We start from the raw sequence: 15500 nt of genomic DNA, 5'->3' as shown, positions 1-15500 counted from the left end.
GCGGGAACGAGTTTCTGGGTATTTTAGTACCGTGACTACATGCGGCGATGATTGCGACGACGACAGAAGACGGCAAAGGCCCAGCCCTTATTGCACTTCACCCCTAAGAAAAAATTTCCCCGCATTTCCCCGAGGGGAAGAATGTGAAAGTGCGAATGCACGAGTTGAATTTGCGCGGTTCGGTAATGTTCGCGAAAGAGATATCACACACACACACACACAACTACAAAGAAAGAAAGTTGCATTTATTCACAGACACCTATTTGTGTTGTCGTTGTACTTGATTGCTAGAGCGGATCTCAGCTTTGAAATTTCGTGTCAGTACTCCTTTAAGCGGGTGCATTAGCCCTTCTCACGCCCGATTCCTGGCCAATCCTCCACGTGGGTATGTGCCATGTCAGCGGCCAGGCAGCGCGCGCCCATCTCCCCCCGTTGCCAAGGAAGACGAGGAGATTCCTGGCCAATCCCCCACGTGGGTATGTGCCATGACAGCGGCCAGGCAGCGCGCGCCCATCTCCCCCCGTTGCCAAGGAAGACGAGGAGCGCGCGCACCCGCAGCTGTTGCTATGTGGACGGACGGCGGTCGCCGGAATTCAGGGTCGCTTATAAAGTGCATTCGCCCTGAAAATTCAGCTTACTGATTTTCAAACATATTGCGTGCGGAAGTTAGATTTGCCACAGGAAATCAAAAGAGCAATAAAAAAATTCTCACGGATTCACTGACTTCACGTCGCGAACACTGATGTTGAAAGCGAACCTGCCTGAAGTTCCCTAATCGCATAGAACTTTTCAAAGCCAGCAGATCGATTCTCGTTCTCGCCAATTCGATTTGCCGTGTTCCGCTACTCACGCCATCTACTGCAACCTTTTGTTACGTTTGAACCGGGAACACTGCCAGAAGGGGGCGCCTTTTTTGTTTACCATACCGTGTATTTTCCTATTTGGTATCACAAAATCAAGCATTCATAAATTTTCAAACAAAAGAGCAATGCAAATACCACTTAAGTATTGATGTCTTCCCTCAAATATTTTGCTCAGCAATGGTGACAGGTATTCGCCTCGAGGACATACCATGGCGCCACCTACGATCGACGTCACTTATAGAACGCCGGGTTATGTTGTCGCCTGCTAGAACATATTTCCTGTGCTTATGGGACCTTGTGTTTGTTTTTTTGTGTGTGTGGCCGCCATGTACTGCCTACTCGTGGTTTCGATGCAAATTACCCAAAAAGTGGTCTGCAGACTGAGTAATCCGGGCAAGGAATCAGATATTCCCTTGTTCCCGGCGACACCGCCGTGTCTAGGTAGTTGCAACCATCCGACCCAAAGCTCGTACGCAACCAGCTAACGCCAAGGACGATGCAACTTATGCCGAGAAAAGTACGCTGTTAATTCATTGTGAAATACTTGTGACGGGACATGTACCGGACTGTGTGTGCAACGAAAACAGACCTTGCAACAGCGAAGGCAACGTGCCACTCAGTTGAGATCTCACCGTGCGTACTGCGCGCGTTGCCTGGTAATTGAATGGCTACGCCGCGCAGGCTTAAAACGGCTGGTAGGATCTGCATTTTGGCTTAAGCAGTGCCTATTCCCCCTCTAATGTTCTTTTATAGTTATGTCCAGGTTTGATTAACGATCAGTGCCGCACTCGGTACGGCTGATATGTTTACTTTTCGCGACAACTTGTTCGCAATGTATGAATCGTATGAACGCGAATTTCCACGCCTTTGAGCGGGTTTAGACATGCCTATGTTTGTTTTTAATTAGGAACTCGCCGTGAAAATTTATAATTGCAACGTGGTCTTTTGTTGCTTTACAGTGAGCATCAGGTTCAAGTCAGTTTCATGTTCAGCATCAAGCTCAGCATCAAGTTCGAGAACTCACGACTGCTCACTTTTAAAAGGTCAGCTGTGTACAAGGCGGTACACGTCGCGCTGTAATTTTTTGGGCAATGAGAACCTTTAAAATAGGGCAACGAAGCGCTGGGGTCCCCCAAGAAGTTAGGGGGACCCCAACTCAGCATTTTCGAGCGCGGCGAGTTTTAGAAGAGGGTCTTCTCCAACAGCTTGCAGCCAGTTTCGGATGCTTATGGTCGTCAAAGTTAAAGTCAAAGTTTATTTTACTCAAAGGTGCGTCAAAGTGAAGAAACGCACATCAAAGGGGCAAGCAAAAAGCTCCAAGAAACGGTTTGACAGCACCCTTGCCCTTATACAGCAGTGAACGGCGTTTGGGCTAAGAGAATTTGTATAGAACACACTGAGAATACACTTCATTGATATGTCAGACCAGTATAAAATAATAAAATGAAAATACTATAGAATGAGGTTGACGACACGAGTGCATAACAGTGCACAGTGAACAGTGAACATATACATGAACTTCGACAGGCAAAGAGAGTTCCAGATTCCAGAAAAAGAGTTTCGTTCACGGACTTTCCCCATACGAGTATTGCGAGCTTTATCGCATCACTAAAAGGAAACACATCGTGTTCACAGCAGTAAAAGCACATTTTATCATGTAAAAATAGATTTAAAATGCCTTCATTGGTTAACAATAAAATGTCGATTTGTTTCCGGAAAAACTTGTTAAGTACAATAGCAAAGGTGCTCTTAATTCGTTAGCACCCTTAGTCAGTACGTGAAAATGGAACTTGCCAAGGGGACCGGTATCGATCAGATTAAAGGCTATGAGTCATTGTGAGAGCACCTTTAGTTAAAGAAAAACTTAGTTTTCCTTGCGATACTTTCTTGCAGCAGGGCAGTAGCTGATAATTGTATATATCACACGCACGCAGCAATAAATGGGTTTGTCGTATGTTGAGAACTTTAGGTTTAGTGTCACGGAAGATATTTCATCGCCGCTATCGTTACAGTTGCGAATGACAGTCCCTAACACAACTTTTCCCTCCATTTTCACCCCCTTTCTGGTATTTGGAACTTTGTATCCGCGGTGATTGCCATATAAGCGATCGATGATCAGGATAACTTCAACGGCTTCGGCCGATTCTTGCACGCAGGTATCGCCATCTTCCGGCCGCTCGCCGCACAGCGCAGGAACGGGCCGGCGGCGCCAGAACAGACCTTCGCGGCCGGTCGGTGTAGATGGCGGCAAATATTTGAGCATCGCTTTGAAAATCACCGCTGATGCAATACCTAGCACAATTTTTCACCTCACTAACATCCATTTTCGCAAATGTGGAACTTGTTTTCCGCGATCAGAGTGATTTTAAAAAGCGGCGACGAGGGGTTGCTGCCGTCATAGAGTTTCATACTAATATATACTAGAGGGAAATCTGGCGCTGCATTCGCGGGCCGCCGTGGGCGGCGCCATTGCAGCTAGCGACGTTCCTCGCCTCCTTGGCTTGGTTAGCCACATGGCTTCTTTTTCGTCTTGAAGCCAAAAGGGGTAACATTCTTTTTTTGTTCACCTTGCATGAAGCTTCTAAATAATCCCTGACAAATAAATCTCTCTGGAGCTTTAATTTTACAATAACAAAACAAATTCGGTTAATCTTCTGCAGTAATATTGTTGCATTTTTGCAGCCAAAGCCAACTTTTCAGCCTGTTTGTGAGCCATGCCAAGGACAAGTGGAACGTGCCTGCTCGGTACATGACGGCACGCTCGCTGAAGTGCGGCTCCCCTAGACAGTGGCGCCAGATTTCCCTCTAGTGTATATTAGTATGAAACTGTATGGCTGCCGTGGCCTGCGCCGGTTCGAGCCGCTTCGTGGGCCATGCGAGCAGGCATGGTGGGCGTGTGTGCGGAGCGCTTCTTCGTGCAGTAAACGCTTCATGATTTCTTGCTTTATTAATTTCTTGCGAACGACAAGCGAACTCTATAAATAACTCCGCGATCGTCGTAGCCTAAAGTGCTGATTGGGGAAACAAGCCGCAGTTTATGCTTACACCGGCATACGTGCGCATACACCACCATGCTCAAGTTGTTTTCGGGCAACTAGCACAGTAACTGCCCATGAAATCAAACTACTCTTCACGCACTGAGAATTAACTTCAAACGCCCAAAAGTAGTACAAAAATACACTTCTAAGCGACGCGTCGCGCGACGCTGGCCAACTACGCAGTAAGGTAAGAAAGGGGGATCCTACAAGTGATGCCAAACGATCGCAGCGCCAGCCTCTCCAGTAGTGGCCCTCGCGTCCAATAAACATTGCCACCAAATTTAGAAGTTTTCTTAATAAGCATATCATTCAAGCATTCAACTTGCTGCGTGTGTTCTTAACTTTTGCTCTCCTCCCCGTTAGGCTATGCCCTCTCCACGTCGCTGCGACCGCGTTACCACATTTCGTCCCTTGAAAGCCTCTACTAAGAAAAGCTTCGCTGTTAAAGGACTCCGTATACCAGTTATTACAGGCTTACTTTAGACGTTGAGGGAGCAGCGCCATTGCATATCAAGATGAGAAATGGTTGCAGTTCAAGTTTCTCTGAGAAAAGTAGCCATCACTTGGCATCTGAGACTGCAGGTTCTGATTTGATTTCACTTGTGTAAGATGACGGCAACTGCAGCCGAAATTATGTGCAAGGGCGTATCTCCCAGATCGCTCATTACGTCCTGCAGCAAAACCGACACATTCCACCAGTTCGTCTGGTATGGACCTTCGGGCATGCGTGTCTCCCTGGCAATGAACGCATTCATACGATAGCCCGAGGCCTCATTCTCCGGGCACCAGCGGAGGACCTAACCCAAACCAGACAAGACAGAAAGCATCCAACTCACATACACACACATACTACAACACTACAGACTCTCCGGTAGGGCACTTCCTCCGCCACACGCGCTACTCACCCGTGTCGAAGCCACTGCATAGCGCCACCTACAGACGCTCCGGTACACCTTCTACCCAACCATGTCAGATGCCCATCCTGCGGAGGACAACCAAGCCTGCGTCACTCTACATGGGTATGCCCCGAACCCCCGGCCCAATACCCAGCCTCTCCGCCTCCGGATGGGAAGCCGCTCTTTCCTGCACAGCCTTGGACGACCAGCGCGGACTGATCGACAGGGCAAGACGGATCGCAGCAGCAAATGGGCCCTGGAGTAAGGGCACCACCCTCCGAGAGCTAAATAATGTGACTTCATAACGAAGTTTTCTACTACTTCAACTGCTACTATTTCGACTCATTTATTTGTAACAGTGGCAAAATGTCTTGGGTACGCCCCCTTTACTAAAGTTGACTGAAACTTTGTATTCAATTCTAATCAGTTTAAGTATATTTTTGTAGGAAAATTAATTTGGTGAGGGCGTGCCGCCTCAGTCAAAAGTGATGACTGAACGTTCAATGTAAGACATAATAACCAATTCATAAAAATCTAAGAGCTAAAATTTACTTGCCGTCGATAAAATCAGGAGTACAAAATTCAAACATCGACGATGGCTACTGGTAGGCACAACTACTTTTTTTTTCGTTGACTTCTCATGCGCCCACAAATTCCAACAGGCGACCTGCTACGAGTGGTTCTAGTAGTTTATAACTAATCATCTTCTTAACTTTCATAGTGGATATGTTTGCGCTTAGACGCCACAGAACCCGTTTATTTCACGGTCCCGTGGGCCATTTTTGGCTCTAACTAGGCGCTCAAAACGTTAACAGACCCTGCCATCTCTTTTCTGTGCACAAAGGTGGAACTAATCTTGTTAGACCAACAATTTTTTTATGGCCACAAACACTTTCGTTCAAACAAAGAACATCTTTTGCACTATTCTTCAGGCTGGACGATATGTTTGTAAGCGTTACACGTCTGCTTATTCCTTTTGCCATCAATTTTCTATTTTAACGACCCAACTATAAAAAAGCAAATTACATGCCGCTAAAGCGACTTTAAACCTGTTTTCCGTCATAAACTAGGTTCTGTGGCGGTTGGTTGTTGCCCCCGACTACTAACAACATCGTTTTTATTAAAGCAAATTTTCACCCCACCATTTTGCAAGCTTTCAGTACTGATAGCTCCCTTCTAGAAAAAAAAACTACAGGGTAGGTACACGCTAAAGCACTCACACTGTCTTTCCTCTGTGTAGCCCTTCCAATCCCCTGTTATTACTACGTCGCTAAGCTGCTATCGGAAACTGAAAGCATCCCTGCTCTCTCGTAGTCATTTTTATCGCGTTTGTAGTTTATTTCCTCGCCTAAAAAATCGGCTTTTTTATTTTTGAAAAATGCAACGCCCTTCGAACGAGCCGCAGGTAAAAGTAGGCAGCCGGAATCATCGAAAATGATTTTTTTAGCTCGATCCCAAATACGCGTCAAGAGCAAATGAACGACGGGTTGCTGGGTGCTTGGAAGAAGAGCGCATCTGTTGCCATGGTGATCCGTTGGTGGGGATGATGAGCCCAAGCCGCGTTTTATATTTCGGCAAATTACGACAGCAGCAAGCAAACAACAGTGACGCGTCGGTAATTGCAAAGTAATATCTCTCCTCAAAACTCACACAACTGGGGCTCATAGCGGGTAAAAATGCGCGGAGAATCGCGAAACAGCAAACAAAACTTCTTTAGACCAATAATCTCCATTCCCACTATATTATAACGATTTAATTAGTTAACATGGCCATGGCGGCCGCTTTGCTGATGGAGGCGAAAAGCAAGAACGCCCGCGTATACGAGATTTTCAGCGCACGTTAAAGATCCCCAGGTGGTCAGAATTAATCCGTAGCCCTCCACTACGGAGTGCCTCATCGCCTGCGTTGCGCCGGCGCGTTAAACCCTACAATCAATCAATAAATTAGTTAACATTGAACATTTTACCTTATTTGAGCATAATCAGAGCACTACAAGCATAGTGCTTTCTCACGAGTTTTAATGCGCATGTTGGTTTGTTTTCTCGAGATCTTTTTATCCTTACTCCGTGAGGGCGGTGTGTAAAACTCACATTTTTAGGCCGTGAGCTTAATTAGGCAACCTTTTTCTTTGTTTAAATTTTATTTTTTTAGTTTCCTATAGCAAAAAAAGGTATTGTCTTTACCAATTACACATTTTTGTGCAGATGGAGGGCGTTGCAGAAAACAGTGCTTCCGAAATTAGAAAACACAAACGTCTCCTATACGAGCAAGCGGGCAATGTAAGGAAAACCGTCCAACACCGTTGCCCCTCGGGGCAAGGAACTTACTTAAACCATCCGGAAAACCTATTCACATTTTTCCTATTTGGAAGAAGCGTAAAAAGAGGCACTTGTGTGCATTTAATTAAAAGCATTCATCGTTAAGACACGTGAATCGTATTCCAAATGAACCGCACTCTCTCCCGCGCAGGTGATCGCAAGAACACTGGCACACGAACACATAATGCCGACGTGCTCGTCAAACAGCGAATCTCCGTCTCTCGTAGCTTCGCAAAGAGGGTGACAACAAAAACAAAACTGGCACCGTAAAGCAAAAAGAAGCCAGATTAACTTACGCTCGAACGTGAAAACGGGGGCACAAGATAAACAGCGCGAATGCCGAGTTAATGCGCTTATAAGCATACGGGCACACCTGATTTTCTTTCTGGCAATCCTTCCTTTTATTGAAACGCCCTGTCCGCGTCTTCCTCTTCTTCTTGTGTGTGCCCTGAGGCGCGGGGAAAGTGATTTCAAGCCGCCCCCGTTGTTTGTTGTCGAGGTGGGCTGGCAAACGACAAACAAGGAGAACGACGAGTAAACTGAAGCACTCGCTGTAAGGAGGCTGCTAGGAGGAACAGGTGAAGAAGAAGAAACAAACTATTCTTGGCCGCTGGCTTGTTGACAGTTCTGTTTACTCGGCACGTTGAAAGGCTGCCCTCTAGCAGATTGCATCCGAGACGCAAATCTCGGCCCGTTATTATTAATTCAACGGCGAATCGGCTGCCCGACGCTGCCGGTTGCTCAGGCTGCGAAAAGCCTCTCGGTGTGTCCCCGGGTGCCTGGCTTTTTCACGCTCTCCGTCGAACCAGTGGTAACCACTTTCTTTCAAACGAGACTCATTTTTGTTATGATCTCAAAAAACCTTATCCAGTTTTAGTGCCTCTCTCATCAGGGTGAATGGCTGTTAACAGAGTATTTCTTCTTCCCAGTACTATCCGCCATGGCTACACCGTCTTTTGTCGTTACTTCTTCAAAAATCTCCTAGAATGGCGTTTTGGCTGGTGTTGTTCACGTCTAGCCTGATGGGCTCCCGGAGCAATGTTTTAGCTGGCGTCTTCTATTTCTAAGCGCGAGCGCATCACCGGTTGCTCCTTGATGTATGAACTTGAGGGGGAGGGGGGTGGACACGCAGGTAGGCTTCACACGCTCACCGTTGACATTCCCTTTCTGCAGGGGGGAAAGTTCAAGGTGGGCGTCTCAGGGCCCGATGTGACCTCACTGCGGTCCTCCGTTGTAGAGCGGTTTGGGTTGATGTGTTACACAAGGCATACGAGGCCTATGACGCGGGAGGTAAGCGGACAGTCCCAGGTTTGTCCACTAGAGCAAAAACTGTAGTCCTTCCAAGTTTCCTTCGACTAATTAGCTAGTAAGAAAGCCCGATCACAAACTACAAGCAAACGTGTTTTATTAGTGCACTCCTCGCACTGCGCACAACCTCCCTGGTCATCCTTCTTCGCAGACTGGAAGTGCACAAATTTTTTACAGTGCCGAAATGGCTGTCCTGCACATGAGACAATGGTTGACTGAAGCACGTTTAATCGCATAAACGTATTTTCATCGATCAGTATAGTAAAGTATGGAGCTCCCGATTCATGGCGAAGCAAAATACAGTGCACGTTCTGCTGAGTGCTCAGTTGGAGTGCTTTGTAGGATCCGGTAATGTGTGATAATTACCAGGCCGGAAGCTGCGCCAGTAAAAGGTTAGCAAAGCACCGAGTTGCCGTTATATCGCAGGTGGGAGGGCATGTTCATTTCGGTGTTCATACACGCCTTACATTCAGGACACCCGCGTCCTTCACAGCTTTGCAGTGCAGTGAGCCATCTTCTTGGCCTGTGCATCAGAAACGAGGCGGTAAATGTGGAAGCACTCATTACTAGCCTTTAAAGGCATTTTAAGCAGAGTGTACGCCTCCTAATTGCCGCTGGATTGTGTGAATAAAGTTTGTTTATCTGCACGTCTAAACAAAAACAAGAAGCCACCAGTCTTCGAAGGCTACAGACCAACTCTTGTCGTCATCACACCCTTCTTCATGCCATCTACCCAACCCTACACCCGGCCACCTGTAATTTCTGTCCCTTACCCGGCACCCTATACCATGAAAGTGCGGACAAACCCCAGGCCTCCCCCCCACCCTTTCCACTCTTACGAGCAGTGGGGGCCCTGCCTGAAAAGTCCGAACCCTGGGACCCAGCGCAAACTGGTGAAGAGGGCCTGGACTGCCAGCCAAGGCCAGCGCATCCAAGGCTAAGGGCGCCGCCACCCCCCCCCCCCCCTTCCCCCCCCCCATCCCCCCCCCCCCCCCCCCACATGGCGGGGGCCCTAACAGCAGCCCCAAAGCTCGTCAAATCAGCATTTATTCCTCTCCCTCCTCGGCCCGTATCGTGTATCCTTGTCTATTCGTAAAAAAACGTGCAAGTGTTCGCCTTGTTTTAACGCCTTTCCGTCCAGCTCCCCCCCCCCCTTTTTTTTGCGCTATTTCTAGCAGTAATGATGTAGAAGTTTACACACTACCAATAGTCAATGCACGCCTTGAATCAGTGAAACAGTAGTACGGCAGCGAGATTTATGCAAGAGAGAAAGAAAACACTCGCGATAAAGTAAACAAGGTAAATAGCACAAGGCTTCTCACGCACAAAAGAGGTTCAAGAGTTTTTCAGGCGGTAATAGTTGGTGGCCGTCGTCATTTCTCAGTCAGGTGGAGGCATCAGATTGCTTTTCTCTTGGTCGTTTGCTTACCCACGACTTGTTATAAATGGCGCGTCGGCTTTGTGCCCCCAATTTTGCCTTTTAATAACAGGCTCCCTTTGTGCGCAAATTCTGCAAAAAGAAAATAGATAAGAAAGTAGTGTCTAGTCTCCACTTACACTTTTGGCTGGCTTAACCAAGCTCGAAGAGAAAGACATTTGACACCTTTTTAATTTACGCGACTTAAGAAAATTATCAAACCATTTCGAGCAAAGTTTTCACGTTTGTGCGTCGGCACAGCTAGTCAAGGCATCCTCTCGCCCATTTTCGCTGATACATCACGGAATTTGGTTTTATTGCCCCTCTGTCCAATCCCAGCACGCGGAAAGGGTTCTTTGAGCTATTTGATTTCTCGTATTTCGACCTTGCTTTCATTGTTGTTTGCGGGCTTTTTTCTGTGCTTCGTTGCGTTTTACAGCGGCAACCACGAAAATAAGCTGCTATTAGACAGTTTTAGTTGGGCGTTCGTTGCCAAGCGTACGTCCAACGCTAACAACCAGTGGTAAGTAGTTTAATGCAACATTTTTTGTTGCGTACGTTAATAATTCTTCCATTAGCTCATAATTTGGAAAGTAAGTTAAAAAAACCGCCCGCATCTTCCCACGGGGGGAACTCGAGTAAATGCGTCGCAGAGTGGTGGGGGTATCGCGTGAATGTTGCGTAATTGGGTATGGCTTGGGAATGCTTAATCGTTATTTCGTCTTTATTATTCTTATTTATTGAATGAAGGAGAAGCGAAGGCAAGGAGTGTAAAGTTAAAGTCTGTCTTTATTGCTTGGTGCCGTCGTTGTATTGGACGGAGAGGATGACTGCTTTGTGGTCGCTAAAGTGCACTGTCAAGGGGTCTTTGAGGAGAGATCGTGCGATTGCGTAATTGGTGAAGACGTTGCTTTCATCGCATCTACTCGAGTCAAGCAAAGCGTCGAGTCAAGTGAAAGCCAAGCAAAGACGCCCTTGACTGAATTCCGAACGCGCGCTCCGCCGCTTATATACACACCGCCCGCGTTCGAGGGAGAGGAGTACGGGGGAGAGACGCGCATGCGTACACTTCCGTACACAAGCGCGCGAACTTTCCACGCACCCACCACGCCGTTATCAAGTGTACACGCCCTGCCGCCGTTACTGTTGAGCGCGACGCAGCGCACGGGTAGCTACGACGCATGCGCGCACAGACGCGCTCCCCCCGCACCGCCGCAGCTGTTGTTGAGAGCGACGGAGCGCACGGGGTACACGCGCTCCTCCCGCACCGCCGCACCTGTTGTTGAGAGCGAGGAGGGTACGGGCGAGAGACGCGCACCTGCGCCTCGACGCGACGCGCATGCGCAGTGAGCATGTGGACGGCGCCGACGCCGAAGCGCGACATCGTGCGACTAAGAAAGGCTCCGAATTTAAAAGACCCCCTTACTTTCATTCCGTTTTGGTGGGAGGAACCACATTTACGTACTGATAGTTTTTTTTCTTCATATTTTGGAAGTTTAACGCGCCGATGCTACGCCTAGCTATGAGGCGCGCCGTATATAGTGGAGGGCTTCAGATAAATTTTCACCATGCAGGGATATTTAAAATCCGCCGAAATATCAGCAAACAGGCGTTTTTGATTTTCGTCTTCATCAGGAAGACAACCACCGCGGCCGGGATTTGAACCCGCGTCCTTGGGCTGCGCAGCACAACGCCTTAGCCACTGAGCCACCACGGCGGGTCCGTCCTGCTTCTTCTCCTCAACGACTTGACACCAATGCTTTGAAACAAGAGACACTAATCGGCGTACTCGTTTATGCAGCTTATAAATTATCCAGGACTACTCGACAAAAAACTCAACATGGCGTACGATGGGCCCGCGTCGCTTAAATTGAAAAACAATATGGCTTCTCCCTGGTGGTTTAGCAATAAACTTCCTTCATATGTCGGAACTCAACGAATTACACAAAGCATTCCTGGAAATATTTTAACGCCCGAAAAGTGGGGTCCTGCCGCTCAAATACAAGATCATATTCTACCATCGCGCACGCGTACACCGCGCCACCTGCTTCGGGAGCCGTACGGTTTGACCTTGCTTGTCCATCTCTGCTCTCTATCTCAGCTATAATGAAGAAGTCTTCGCTTACTGAGGAGCGTCCGTTTGCTATCGCCTCGCCACGCCGAAATCTCGCGAGAGAGACCCGCATGCTCCCACGGACACGCACGCTTCCAACGGTTGCGTGCGTATGCACGCTTTACCGAGGTTGACGCGTGATGCACTGAGCATGTGTAATCGTTGCCACATCTGTCCGGCGACCTGCGAACGCCCGTTTGTACCCGTACGCCCGACTAGAGTGCCCAAGATATAAAGAGCGTAACCGCTGTACTGTTTCCACTTAAAAGCGTTCCTGTTAAACAGCGTGCATGTCTTCCGGGATGCCGTGGTGGTGGGGCGTTGTATGATTTCCTGACGCAGAACTAAACATTGAACGAAGGTTGTAAATGAAGCTTCTACGTGCATCTAAGCGTTCAACATAACCTCAAAAGAATGTGCGACTCAACGCTCCAGGGCAGTGCAACAACCTCCAAAATGGCTCCAGTCTTGAGCACGGGACGCTCAATGCCACTCGCGTTCTCCATAAACCGGGGCAACAGGTTCATCACCGTCGACTGGCTGCTGTAATTTCATGCAAGTCTCTTCCCGACAAAGTACCGCAAACGAGAGCCAAGCTGCAAGTCAAGTGAAGTCCCACGACTCACGACGAATAATTGCTCGTTAACCTTCCGTTTATTTATTAATTACACCACGCAGTTCTGGCCAACTAAAAGATAAAGACCTACGACGCGGCTGCGACAAAGAGGAATGATCAACAGACGACCAGAAGCGACATTCCGTTCTCATACAGGTGCAAGCATACACTTTCTCTATGTACCCAGCGTCGTCTACCCATTCACCAAACATCTTGGGCAGCCATTAAAACCAGCCTGTTCTGTTTCAGTGGCCTAGAGGTAGAGCCGCTGGTTCTCACGCTAACAGCCAGTGTTCGAGCCCCGCACTGGTTACCGTTTTGAATAAGCAAATTCTTATGAACGAATGCAGCCGTGAAGGCAGGTAACTGTATTTCTCGTTTTAGAGTATGGGTCTCATGGTCATCGTGATCACGTCATTAATAATATTGTTGATTATGATGATGTTTATGGTCATGAAAAATGCGGGGACGATTATCATGATGACGGTCGTCATATAAGTTAGCCAGGAAGAATGTAGTTTAAATTATGGATTCCTATTATTCCACGAGCTCCAGGCCACCCGCCGAGGTTGTGGCAGAGGAGGAAAACCCCAGTCGTGCTCCGTCGCTGCCTGCGTGACCACTCCTCGCGGGAGCCCACGTCGCGTTGAAATGTTTCCTTCTGTCTTATGATTTTAACGACGATGTCTCAAAAAAACTGTGGTTGGTTCCTCTGTGTCGCGAAATTCATGTCCCTCCTTGACGGTTTTTTTTTTTTTTTTGCCGCTCGTCATTTCTTGCCGTTCGCCGAGAGGAGCCGTACCGCGAGGCGAAGGAATGTTCTCGCCGCCATTGTCGCACCCGGGTCGGCTGGCCATGTGTTTCGGGGAGAGAGTTGGGCGAGAGTGCCGCGGCCTGCAGAAGGCTGCGCCCCGGGAATTCTTGGAAGACGCGCGGCCCGGTGGACTGTGTGCGCGGTGCAGTGCGCGGTTTCCGGGGAGAATGGGCTGAGAACTGGTGGTGGCCGGACGTACGGCCGGGACGCGGCGTCGGCCTTGAGGGCCGTGCTGGGGAGGCCGAGCGACGACGGCGGTGAACTTCGGGCCCCCGAAGATTCCTCAAGGAGGCGACAGTGCGCGGCCGGAGTTCACCCAAATTGCGTCGCTGATCAACGGTGCCCCACCACAGACGACCGACAGCCTCCGTCACCCCGGCGAGACCATCAGCCGGACCGCAGCTAAGATGTTCTCCCCTTCTCCATCTTTCTTCGGACTCTTCCTATTCATCTTCTGTGTTGTATTTCCCTAAGCGGACTGCACGGGCTTATCCGCCTCCTTCAGTGCACCACGCGGTATGTGTTTCTAGCGGGCCTATTGTTAGTAGTTGGGAGAAGCCTCCACCCCGCCTATTGTATACTCTACTGTCCCCTTCATTTACTGTCGTCTTCTCCTCGGGCTCGTAACGGCGTGTACCTTTTCTTTCATTGTGATTAATGTAATTCGTGTCGGTGTCTTGGCAGCTCTGACCCCAACGGGGTGTCAACTGCAGTGTGTATTAACTCGTCAACCCTCCTGTCTGTCTGTTTCGAATTTCCTGTGAATGTGAAGTAAATGTCCGTTGTTTTGAAACTGTTTTCCCGTGCCCCGTCTCGTGCCTCACGCCAGCGGCCAATCAGGCGTGGACCTATCGCCGGTTAGCTGGTCCGAACCACATTCTCGAATTCGCACGTAAGGGGGAGTTGTTTGTCGCTCCTCCCGTCCGAGACTTCGGCCACTAAATTATTACATCGCTCAATTCTGTGACAAACTGGCGTCCGCGACAGGACCGCTAACCACGATTGGCCCAGGGCGTGAGGCATAGGTTAGCACGAAATAAGTGTTCTTTCTGCGACAGGCAGAATGAGAGATTTGGAGCGTCTAGTCGCTCTTTGTAAAGATGCGCATCGAAGGGAGCGCTCTTCAGGAATTCTTTTTTAGAGAAGAGAGAGGGAAGAGCGCGAGGGCGCCAACGGGAAGACGAGAGGGAGAGAGAGAGGGAGCGCGAGTCGCTTGAGTGGGAGATCGCGGTACACGATAAGGATCGGCCGGCACGAAATATGGTAGAGAAAGAGAGAAGAGATTGATCTTGCGCTCGAGGAGCGAGGCTGGTGGTAACGGGAGCGCTCTCTCGATGGATTGAAGCGGCTTCTTTCCGGGGCACCTGTTTTACAGGTTGCCGGCTCCGACCAACCCTTGGTGGTTTGCACAGATGCCTCCAACAAGTGGAGGCGGGGTGATGTTACTGCAGTGAAAAGTAGCCGCGTTCCACCCGGGAGAATCTACGGATCGGAAGTTGTTTCCGAGGGAACGGTCATAGTCGGCAATAGAGGAGTGTCGCCTCCGGGCACTGAAATTCTTCAGCTCTTACATGTACGGGAGGACTTATTCAAATATGAGATGTGTTTGGCTGTATCATCGTGAAGCTATAAGTGGGTGTATCGTTCAGCGTGCCCCGTACACCCTTATGTGGTCTAGTTTTTGTCAGTTTTCTGGTAGTACTTTGGGGTTCTTTTTGTTATGTCTTCAGTACGCATACTTATGGGTAGGTATTGATGTATGAATAGTGTGTGTTTTTTTTTCTCTCAACTTACTGTAGTTATGTAGGTGTGTACGAATATTTGTATTTTTTGGTGCACAGTTTCTTTGTATTGTATCCATGTGTTGTACTTCTGAGGGTCGCGCCTTTTTATCTAGGCCGGGTAATTGGGGTGATGGTTTTTTTTTTGTGTGTGTGTGTACCCGAATTTCGCTTTGTATATGTGGAATGTTAATAGGGATAACATTCTTGATGGGGGGGCGGTGTCGCGAAATTCATGTCCCTCCTTGACGGTTTTTTTTTTTTTTTTGCCGCTCGTCATTTCTTGCCGTTCGCCGAGAGGAGCCGTACCGCGAGGCGAAGGAATGTTCTCGCCGC

This window comes from Haemaphysalis longicornis, unplaced genomic scaffold (assembly GCF_048455015.1).
Source record: "Haemaphysalis longicornis isolate Haplotype H1 unplaced genomic scaffold, Haemaphysalis longicornis Haplotype H1 scaffold_8, whole genome shotgun sequence".
Lineage (NCBI taxonomy): Eukaryota > Metazoa > Arthropoda > Arachnida > Ixodida > Ixodidae > Haemaphysalis > Haemaphysalis longicornis.
Note: the sequence above shows the minus strand (reverse complement) of the source record.